The sequence below is a fragment of the Protopterus annectens genome, chromosome 8.part1, assembly GCF_019279795.1.
Source record: "Protopterus annectens isolate FY-2018-M chromosome 8.part1, PAN1.0, whole genome shotgun sequence".
In the NCBI taxonomy this organism is placed as follows: domain Eukaryota; kingdom Metazoa; phylum Chordata; order Ceratodontiformes; family Protopteridae; genus Protopterus; species Protopterus annectens.
This window is the reverse complement of record NC_056742.1, coordinates 99382316-99394180: the sequence shown is the minus strand read 5'-3', so window position 1 is coordinate 99394180 and position 11865 is coordinate 99382316. Positions and strand designations below refer to the sequence as shown.

Genomic DNA, 11865 nt, shown 5'->3' with positions numbered 1-11865 from the left:
TCAAAACCTCTTCTCCTTACAGCTTGTCCCAACTAGCACAATATATAAATACTTAAATAGGCTTAAACCCACAGCCCTGGCCACCGACAAATTACCTGCAGAATATCTAAAGATCGCAGCAAAAGCCATCCCTTACCCAGTCTCCATGCTCATAAATCGCTCTTTATAAGAACAATGCACTCCTTCTCTGTGGAAAATTTTGCATATAATACCACTCCACAAAGGAGGTAACTCGTTCCGGCCCCAAAATCTGGACCGAACCACAAAAGGAGGGGGAGTATCCATATTCATAAAGGATACCCACACCTCCAGGTTAGTGGCAATGCACGAAGCATTGGAGACCATCCAGGTGCAATTAACCATAGGTAAAACTGCCCTACAGTTTGTAACATGCTACAGACCACCTTCTCAAACTCAGGAAACCCACACAGCCTTCCTGAAGACACTGGAGAGTATGAATGTCTCTCCAAACACCATCATATTGGGTGACTTCAACTACCCAAACATAGACTGGGAACATTACTCAAGCCCCAACACCCTAGCCCAAAGGTTCCTTGAGTTCATAAACTCAAATGCTATGGAACAACTAGTCACCATTCCCACAAGAGGAGAAAATATACTAGACCTGATCATCACAAACATGGGGACAAAATGCTCCACACCGAAGTATATCCCTCATTGGTGAGATCAGACCATAAATTAATCTCACTGGAGATCCACATCCCGCCCCACCCCAGCAAAAGACCACAGTGAAGAACTTCTCAAAAGCAAACTTCACACTTCTTAAGACTGGAGTGGTATCCTTCAAGGCCCCCGAGCCAGTAGAAACCACAACCCACGCTGCTGAAACCCTTACAAATGCCTTCTACGAGCACCTCCAGGAATGTATGGATCAAGCAATCCTTAATAAAATCAAGACCCTTTCCACAAAAGGCAGGCGCTCGGTCTGGTGGACCCCAGCCATAAACAAACTCTACAATAAGAGGAGAAAGCTACTACATGACAGAGCAAAATCCCTAAAAGGGAAGGCATCTCTGATCAATACTAGCAAAAACTACGATCACTCATAAAATCATCCAAGGCCAACTTTGAGAGAAAAATCGCTAATGACACAAAAGACAATCATAAAGCCTTCTTTAGCTATGTTAGAAACCTGGGTGGAAACTCCCAGATATGCTCAGAATTAGTCCAAAATGATAAAAAATCACTGAACCCACAGACATTGCCAACATACTGGCAGACAGGTTCAGTGCAAATTTCTCCCTCCCTCCCCAAAGGAGAAATATCTATCCCACCAGAGTCTAGCCTCCCAAACATCTCAGATGCCCAGGTGAGAGCTGCTCTCTCTAAAGCAAAAAACACAGCATCAATGGGACCGAACGGTGTCCCCGGCTGTGTGCTACACGAACTCAATGAGGAACTAAACCCACACATAAGGCTGCTGTTTAATCTTAGCCTTACTACAGGATACATACCCAAAGAATGACGTATGGCAACTGTGGTCCCACTCCACAAAGGCGGCGCTTCTACGGACCCTGGAAATTACCGCCCCATAAGCTTGACGAGCCTTGTCTGCAAAGCTATGGAGAGGATCATAATGGAACTCATAAATAAAGACATTGGGGACCTACAGACACTGGATCCTACCCAATTTGGCTTTGTCAAGGGCAGATCCTGCCTCTTGAACTTGGTCGACTTTTTCGAAACAGTCACAAAGGCCATTGATGAGGGTAAGGCAGTTCACACAGCCTACCTTGACCTAGCAAAAGCGTTCGACACAATACCCCACTCGGGCATCATAGAAAAGCTCAACAGCTTAGATGTAAACCCATATGTCACAAGATGGGTTGCAAACTGGCTCAAGGACAGAACACACAGGGTTAGAGTTGCTGGTGCCATGTCAGACTCTAAGCCGGTCACGAGCGGTGTCCCACAGGGCTCAGTCCTGGGCCCCCTCTTGTTCGGCATTTATTTTTCTGAAGTGCAGGCAAACATAGGGGGATTGTGGCTCACAAAATTTGTAGATGACTGCAAACTGGGCACCATAATTGACACTCCATCAGACACAGACATCCTCCAGAGAGGTCTCATAGAAATGGATAACTGGTGCCAGAGCCATGGCCTTAAGCTAAATGCCAAAAATGTATAGTCATACCCTTTGGGAAAAACAAGGTAACCCCTAATTACCACATAGGTGGTAATCCATTAAACACGGAAGAAGTTATCAGGGACCTGGGGACCCAAGTTGACAGTAACCTCTCTTTTGACACTCACATTGCCAAAGTGGTTAGGAAGACCTTCTACATTGCCCACCTGATCATGAAGGGATTCACATCCAGATCAGGAGAGGTCATTGTACCCCTGTACTCTTCACTTATCAGACCAATGATTGAGTACAACGCCCCATTCGGAATGTACCTTACCCGACACCTGCAGCAGTTGGAAAGACCCCAAAAGTTCCTCACCAAAAGGATAAAGGGGCTGAAACATATGTCATACGATGCCCGACTGAAGAAACTCCACCTCTATTCAGTCGCATACCATCTGCTCAGAGGTGATCTGTGCCTGACATACAAGGCCATGTCCAACCCGGAATTAATGGACATGCTCCACCTCAAAAAATCCAAATCCACCAGAGCCACGAGAGCAAGAGACTTAAACCTCAACACGGATATAAATAGGACGTGCTGGAGGGACAGATTCATCACCCAGAGACTCCCTACACTATGGAACAGAATCCCAGTCCATGTGAGGCAGAGCCCCTCACTGACTCTGTTCAAGAGAAATCTTGATGAGTGGATGGGAGATCGTAGGTTTACCTCAGGAATCATCTCTGTATCACTGCTGGACAGAGGCACAGCAAACTAATGGGTATAGTATTCTCATCCTAAGGGGTGGTGAAAGCCACACACACTCTGGCTAGGCTTATAAATGCCCTAGGGCAGATAGCCTAGTATGAACCTATGAACCTATGAACCTATGAACTATCTAATTACTTTCCAATCGCTATTCTATCCCCCTTATCTAAAATCCTTAAAAAATGCATACCTTCCCAAATAATGCAGCATCTCCTCACTAATAAACTGTTAACCAACACTCAACATGGATTCCTTCCCAATCACAGTACTACCACAGCCCTTATTAGCTTTACCAACACAGTAAACCAACATCAAAACAATGGTAACCTAGTATCCACTATATTCCTAGATCTCTCCAAGGCCTTTGATACTGTCTCCCATCCCAGACTCCTTTCTGCTCTCTCTGATCTTAATCTCAGCCACTCTACACTAGCGTGGTTTCAAGACTATCTAACCAACATCCAACAAAAAGTAAAATGGAAAAACTCCTTGTCTCCACTCATATCTGTCACCCTAGGGGTCCCCCAAGGATCCATTCTTGGACCTCTTCTTTTCAACATATTCACCAACCAACTCCACAAAGCTACCCAACATGCCACTCTAGTCCAGTATGCCAATGACTCCACTCTAATCTGCTCCACCCCATCACTCCCTCAACTCCAGGAACTGACACAAGAGTCCTTTAATGCTCTTGCAACCTGGTTAGCCAGCTCTCAACTAATACTTAACCCCAATAAAACACAGCTAATGATATTCGATCCCACTAGAGCCTTAGACCCCATATCGCCATTCACAATATTCTCAGCCAATAACACCCCTATCACACCTGTCCAAAACACCAAACTTCTAGGAGTTATCATAGATCACAGTAGTAAAAAAAATCCAAAACCTGGAAATGTTGAAGTAAAATGCAGTGTTTATTCCAAACAAGAAAAGAATCACAAAGCTTTTGGGATCAACCCTTCATCAGTGTTTGGAATAAATTCTGACACACTGATGAAGGGTTGATCCCGAAAACGTTGTGATTATTTTTCTGTTTGGAATAAATGCTGCATTTTACCTCAACATTTCCAGGTTTTGGATTTTTTACTACTGTTTTGCATTTTGTATCCAGCCTGGTTTACCTATGTGCTGTTCTTGTTTCTTTGGATTTTTGTTTATCGTAGATAACAACTTGAAATTTGATATGCACATTGCACAGATAATAAAGAAAGTCCATAAAAAACTTGGAACCCTATATAGATGCAAACAGTACCTCACCAATGACAGTAAAGCCACCTTTGCAAGAACCCACCTACTATTCACACTCCTCCATGCCTCCGCCATACTCATCAACCTAAACAAAGCAGACTTTAACAAACTAAACACCTACAATAAAACAGCTATGTTTGCTACTGACTCAACCTTCAGGACACATCACTGCATAGCAATCAAGCAACTATCCTGGCTAGAATTACCCAACCTCCTCAGATATAACCAGCTTACAATAGCCCACCAAATTCTATATTATCCCAATAGAGTTCCTGCTCTGGCTAACCTAGGCAAAAGCAACAATAGCTCTGGGAACTCCTTGTTTTCCATTTCTGTTGCAAAAGCATGGAATACCATCCCCGTAGATATTAGGACCACTGAAAACAAAAACAATTTCAAAAAACTCCTCCAGTCCCATTTACGTAGTTCTTGGTTATGTAATTGTTCTGACCTGGCCCTGGATAGTTTCATTTAATTAGACTCTATCATAACTTAAACTTCTATGAAAGCTTGTAACAACTCCCTTCTATACTCATAATCAATGTGTGTTTACTGGACTAGCAACTGATGAATGTAACCAAATGACTGAATAAAATGTCCTTTCAACTGTACTGTTTATTGTAACACATTGTGCTCCTTATCGTATATTTACCTTTTGCTCCTTTCGTGGCCTTGAAACTGTACTTTATTAACTTTTGACTCTGTACTGTACTTTATTAACATGTGTATTGTTTGTATTTACTTTATTTGCTGTACTAATCTTTTTGGAGCTTTTCTCCCCGGGCCTCTGCTGAAAATGGGATCCATGCCCAGTCGGAATTTCCCAGTAAACAAATGTAAAATAAATAAATAAACTGTGTAATGCATACATACACACATTGACTCATGAAGACACTGGCTTCTGAACAGGTCATTCCTCAGAAATATATTCAATTCAAGCAGCAGCAGTAAGTTATCACCAGCATTAAATTCAATTCTTATTCATCACAACCACCTAATCTACTTCATGCGTCAGTACATACTGTATCTGATTTAATCAAAACCGTCTAATTACTTTTGAAACTATTGAAACAAATAAGATAATACACAGCATGCTTGTAACTATTGGCTATCTATTCTGCACATATAAAACTCAAAACTAGCCTTAAAAAGTCCTGCAGAACAGTCCATTTAACCGACTGACAAATGAGTAAATTTTAATAAATAAAATACCTTCTACACTTTCCTGCTGTGCTAGCGGTGGTGTCTCACTTTCACCACCAGAGAGCGCTGTTCCACAGTGTGGCAGCAGTGTTTCCTGAGTAGAAGCCTCTCATGTGTTTAACATTTACATATCTGTTTATGTATGTGTATACGGGTGTATACATGCATTTAATTATTATGCATTTTTAAGTTTTGTGAAATAGGAGCATCTGCTTGTAAAATAAATTATCGGCTATAGTTCTGCACACTGTTAATTACTCAGTTGTACCAAATAACTGGCACTGTTGAAGTAATGGACTAAAAGAAAAAGCTTGCATTTTAAGTTGCATGTCGAGGTGTGGGTGTGTGTGTGCATGTGTGTGAATGAGCATGTGCTTGTCTTGTGTCGACCTGTCTCTGATGATACAGGTAACTTAAAGTCAGCCATTCTTACATGAGTAAAAAAAGAAACTGGTCATAAAATTTTGCCTAGAAGATTATAGTTAACACACAAGTGCTGTCAATTGAAAAGTCTAATAAACGTTGTCTAAAGAAAACCTGAATTCAAGGTACAGAGGTTATTAGTTAAAGAACTCTAAATGAAAAAAAAGCAAAAAATGACTTAAGATGTAGGAAAGAGATGGGGGTCATAACATGTATTGGGAAGAAGCCCCAACTCATAGACAAAATTATGTCAAAATACTACCAAACACTTTGTGTGTGTGTGTGTGTGTGTGTGTGTGTGTGTGTGTGTGTGTGTGTGTGTGTGTGTGTGTGTGTGTGTGTGTGTGTGTGTGTGTGTGTGTGTCTGTGCATGTACACTTTTTGCATTTCTCAGCTTAGGAAAAATGCTTGAAAATAATGAAAATGTTGGAATTCAACAAAGTACCGTATCACACAAATTCATGGCATACAAATAAAGATGTCACGTAGAATGTTTCCATCTTTAAGCTTATTACCAACATGACTTTATAGTTTACAATGATAGAAAAGAGGAATCAGGCTGTTCATACCACTGTCATTACAAGTCAGAGATACCAAAAACCAAAGCCTTAATCATGGAGAATATTTGGTTTCTAAATATTGACCAATGCATAAATGAATCATATAAGTATGAGTCAAGGTTGTGTAACATGCTAAGAAACTGAGCACTAGAACAAGACAGCAGTAACAAAACCAAAGTGAAGGTTGCCAGCACAAACATAGATGGAATTTAGTAGAGAGGTTTATGGACCTTTGTACAATGGTGAATATTTGTTAGTTGGGCTTTTATTATGGCGGTATAAGAACAGTGTAGCAAAATTCTGGAATGAGGGAAGATGGTAGTCAGTTTACTAAGCTACTGGACAATGACGTACAGGACTTCCATAACACAATGTGTATTTTAGTGCAAGGAGTGCTGAAGGAGACAAAAGCAATAAAGCTAATGACCAAAGAACAAAAGAACAAAAATAAAGGCTTCATCCATTTGAAAACCTGATGGCTAATCAAATACAGGATTCTGCAGTTCTCTTTCAGCTACTCCTGTTAGGGGTCACCACAGCAGATTACTAGTCCACAGATTGATTGACAGTGGAGTTTTAACAGTGTCGAGTTGCCAGCCCGGCATTCAGCCTTCACAGAAGGCACACATACATGCATCTACTGCATTTCTTTAAAATTCACAGGAAGGGCATGCAGACTCCACACAGAAGGTGCTGCAGGCAAGAATCAAACCAGAGAATCTCTTGCTGTGAGGTGACAACATTAACTGCTGCACCACCATGGCCAACAAATTCAGGATCTGCAGTTACAGAATGTTATTGCAAGTCAGCACTCCAGACACAGCAATGAATTGTGGATTGGGACACATTGGCACAACCTTCAGAACAAAAGTTAGAGATCTCATTCTAAGACATTACATAGAAAGATATTTAGCACTGAAAAAATGGTAAAAAAGTTACAGAAATCAGAAATGACATGATTGGGATGACATGATTGACAGGCCTCGATGCTTTGCCAGAGATGGCCTGCATCTGTCACCCATGGGATTCCGAATACTGGCTAAGGCATATGCCACCCCTATAGTGCCTTTTTAGGCGATGTTCCAAAGGCCAAATTACTACCATAACAGCTATAAATGAATGCAATCTGAGGGCCAAGCTGCTCAATGCTAGAAGTCTAAATCTCAAGATGCACTTGCTCAAACCACTCCTCAAAATAAATAGAGAACATCAACATTTGTGCTGTTACAGAAACCTGATTTAAAGCAGAAGAAAGCATCCCTGTGCTACTAGGCTATAACTCATTTCACACCTTTCAGCCCTAGAACATAGACTGAAGCTCCAAAGATGGTGGTGTCTCCATATTTGTAAAGGATATGCACACCTCCGGACTAGTAGCCCAGCATAACACATCTGAGATACTTCAGGTACAACTAACATTGGGTAAGACAGCGATTCAGGTCATAGCCTGCTATAGGTCCCCAACCATGTCCCAAGACTCTCACTCCATGTTCCTAAGCACCCTGGAAACTATTAGAGTCCAACCCAACACTCTCATACTAGGTGACTTCAACTACCCCTCCATCAACTGGAATTCATCAATTCCAATGCCCTGGACCAGCTCATTGTTACCCCCACTAAAGGAAGCAACATCCTTGACCTGGTTATTGCTAACATGGGCAACTGTTCCTCTACACCAATAGTCAATTCCTCCCTGGTTAGATCCGATCACAAACTAATCACCATGGAAATCCACATCTCACCCACACACCCCCTGCAAAGGTAACCACCATGAAATACTTCTCCAAAGCTGACTTTGGGCTCCTAAAAACAGAGGTGGCTAACTTCACAGCAACCATGTCAATGGAAAATAGAAGCATGACTGCCAAATCATACACCAATGCACTGTACGAACATGTACATAAATGCATGGAACTAGCCATATCCAACAGAATCATGATGCTCTCCTCCAAAAAAAGGAAGCTAATCTGGTAGTCCTCTGCCATTAATAAACTCTACAACAGAAGGAAGGAACTGGTGCAGAAAAAGGTGTGAAGTCCCAAGAGTGGAAAAACTCCCTTATTAGCCTCAGCAAAAAGTTGAAATCCCTCATCAAAACCTGTAAAGCTAACTATGAAGGCAGAATTGAGGCAGACACTAAAAATAACCACAAAGCCTTCTATAATCATATCTGGAATCTCCACGGCAATACCCAGGTTTGCTATGAATTTCTGCACAATGGTACCTCCTATACTGAGCCAACAGATATTGCCAACATATTGGCTGACAGATTCAGTGCCAACTTTACCCCTGTCTCCCCCACTAAAGGACCAATCACAATACTGGAGGAATGCCAGGCACCCAGCACTACTGCAGCACAGGTTAAAGCTGCATTGTCCAAGGCTAAGAATACAGCTTCGATGGGACCTGACAATATCCCTGGATGTGTTCTACATGAACTACAAAGTGAACTGGCACCACATCTGTGTGCCCTGTTCAATCACAGCCTCACCTCAGGCTTTGTCCCTACCGAATGGCGCACTGCTACAGTCATCCCTCTCCATAAAGGGGGAGTGACTACAGACTCTGGGAATTATCGTCTCATTAGCCTGACAAGTCTGATATGTAAGGCTATGGAGCTCATCATCATAGACCTAATTAACAAAGATATAGGGAATCTTCAAACTCCAGCTCTCAAGCAATTTGGTTTTGTGAAAGGTAGATCATGCCTGCTCAACCTGTTTGATATCTTTGAGTCAGTCACCAGAGCTGTAGATGACGGCAAGGCAGTTCATATAGCCTACCTTGATCAGGCCAAGGCCTTTGATGCCATTCCCCACTCAGGAATTATTGATAAACTCACCAAACTAGGCATCAAACCCTATATCACTAGGTGGGTTGCAAACTGGCACACAGATAAAACCCACAGTGTGAAAATAGCAGACTCCAAGTCAAACTGCCGACCAGTCATGAATAGAGCCCCACAGGGATTGGTCCTGGGTCGTCTCCTGTATGACATCTACTTCTCAGAAGTCCAGGCCAACATAGAGGGACTCTGGTTGACCAGGTTCACAGATGACTGCAAACTGGGAGCCATTATTAACTCCCCAAGTGATGCAGACATCCTACAGAAAGGCATCACTTATACCAATGACTGGTGTCGAAACCATGACCTTAAGCTTAATGCCAAAAAAATGCTTCGTCATCTCCTTTGGGAAAAACTCAGTTCCCACTAATTACCACACTGATGGGAGCTCACTAAACACTGAAGGCGTTATAAGAGATCTGGGGACACAGGTTGACAGCAACCTCTCCTTCGACCACCACATTGCCACTGTGGTCAGAAAGTCCTTCTATGTGGCACATCTCATTACCAAGAGTTTTGCATCTAGGAAGAAAGAGGTCATCATTTCTCTCTACTCTTCCCTCATTAGGCCAATCATCGAGTATAATGCCCCATTTGGCATGTACCTCACTAGACACATGCAACAGCTGAAAAGGCCACAAAAGTACTTCACAAAGAGGATCCTAGGCCTTAAACATGTCCTACATGGACAGACTCAAAAAATTCCATCTATTCTCTGTCTCATATCATCTACTAAGAGGTGATCTCTGCTTGATTCACAAAGCTATGTCTGACCCAGCGCTGTTAGAAATGCTACATCTAAAGGAATCCCAATCCCTCCGCACCACACACTCCAGAGACCTCAACCTCATTACCACAATCAACAGAACATGCTGGAGGGACAGGTTCTTAACCCAGAGACTGCCCATGCTCTGGAATAGACTTCCCATACATGGCAAGCAGAGCACCTCACTGGCCCTCTTCAAGAGCAGTCTTGATGAGTGGATGGGAAATAGAACGTTCACCCCAGGGATCACTCCAGTGGCTCTACTTGATAGAGGCACTAGGAACTAACGTTGGGAAGCACAATGTCAGGGCACTTCTATGGGCTAGGCTTGTAAAGGCTCCAGGGCTATTAGCCTAGTACACACCTATGAACCTATGAATATAAATTCCCTCAGATTTATATAAATCTTTGAGGTGGAAAAAAAACAGAACCCTAAGCTTTTTACAAAATGAATAAATGCAGCTTCTTTAATACCCATATCTGCAGTGGTGGTTAAAGTGCATTAGATCACACCTAGACTAAAGCGCAGTAACCTTCCCTGTCATTTCAGTTTTAAACTGGTCAATTTTATTGCAAAACAAGTAATAGTAAAGTTAATGAGAAAGCTGGATACAATGCCGAAACATGGTAAGTGAACAGAATCATGCCAGACTGTGCACATACCACATGTATAAAATATAAGGCCTTCATTCTTTCGATCAAGAAATCAGGGTACAGGAGACAGCCTCACAGCTGCATTTCCTGGGTCTTTCAGGCATATCTCTTTAAGGACAGGCTACAAGCCAAGTCTTGCACAAAGAACACAGCTGCCAGTCTGACTATATACAGAAAGCCTCTCCTGGGAAAGCAATTGGAAATGAGACTAACAACATTCCAGATATGAAATGGTTCTCATATGGGTCACTGAGGTAAAATTCTCTTAAGCATTATCCAGATGAAATATACCAGTCAAAACTTCAGCTAGATAACAACAAAAGAAAGCATTTTAAATAGGTGGCAAAACTCATCAGAAATCGTGTATGTCAGGATGGCCAAGTGGTCTAAGGCGCCAGACTGTAGGATAGAGCTCCTTCTAATGTTCATGGGAATTCTGGTCTCCATATGGAGGTGTGGGTTCAAATCCCACTTCTGATTGGTGACTTTGGGGTGGGTGTTTGGCATAATGGTTAAGGTGCTTGCCTTAGAAACACAAGGTGCAGGGTTTGATTCTGACATGGGGTAATTGGCTAGGCTGAAAATGGCTCATAAGGGCATTTAGCCTAGTACTAACCTATGAATCCCATATGTGGGGGGATTTGACTCAGCACAGTTGCAGAGAAAAGGCCAATCAAAATGAATCAGTGCTGGTGCAGAAGTAGAAACCACACTAACAGTAATTTCCTATCAGTAACAGGGGCCAGAGAGTTCAACACTGGGAAAGTGAAATTTGATGAGATGAAAAACCTCTTCCACTTTGCACTTGAGTAAGTATAGGGAAGTCATACAAAACAGCAGCTCAGATCTATACAGGTGTACTCAAAAGGGTACAGGGGATACCTCTTCTTTAATCTGCAATACTACCATTACCACAGAAATCGGCCATGAAAATGAAGCTGTTCCAGGCATCCTTTCCAACCTTGAACAGATTCACCCTATTATGTGAAGAAGGTGAGTCAGAGGAAGAGTTGATCGGTTACATAGATTTTGTCACTCACGATCTTCCAGTTAAAGAAATGGAGAAGACTGAACAATTACTGCAATATTCCAATCTGAAAACAGCCATAGCTGTGGTCATAATGGCACAAAGATTATGTGCATGAATCCTTTTAATAGATGCGTTCTTTGTGTTGATTTTTATTTGCTGTACATTGCACAAGCCCCTGATGATGTAGCCCTGCATGACTGGATTTTTCCATGACCGTAGTTTGGCATCTGCATAAAGTCCTCCTTTTTCTAACAAGTCCTAGTATAAATGGGGTT

The 11865-nt window shown here is 42.2% G+C and overlaps 1 non-coding gene across 1 annotated transcript; it reads left to right on the top strand.

Annotated features, from left to right (window-relative positions):
* Positions 1-10927: 10927 nt before the first annotated feature.
* TRNAY-GUA lies at positions 10928-11040 on the top strand. Its single transcript has 2 exons — positions 10928-10965; positions 10995-11040. It is a non-coding gene; the product is annotated as a tRNA-Tyr (tRNA).
* The last annotated feature ends 825 nt before the right edge of the window (positions 11041-11865 follow it).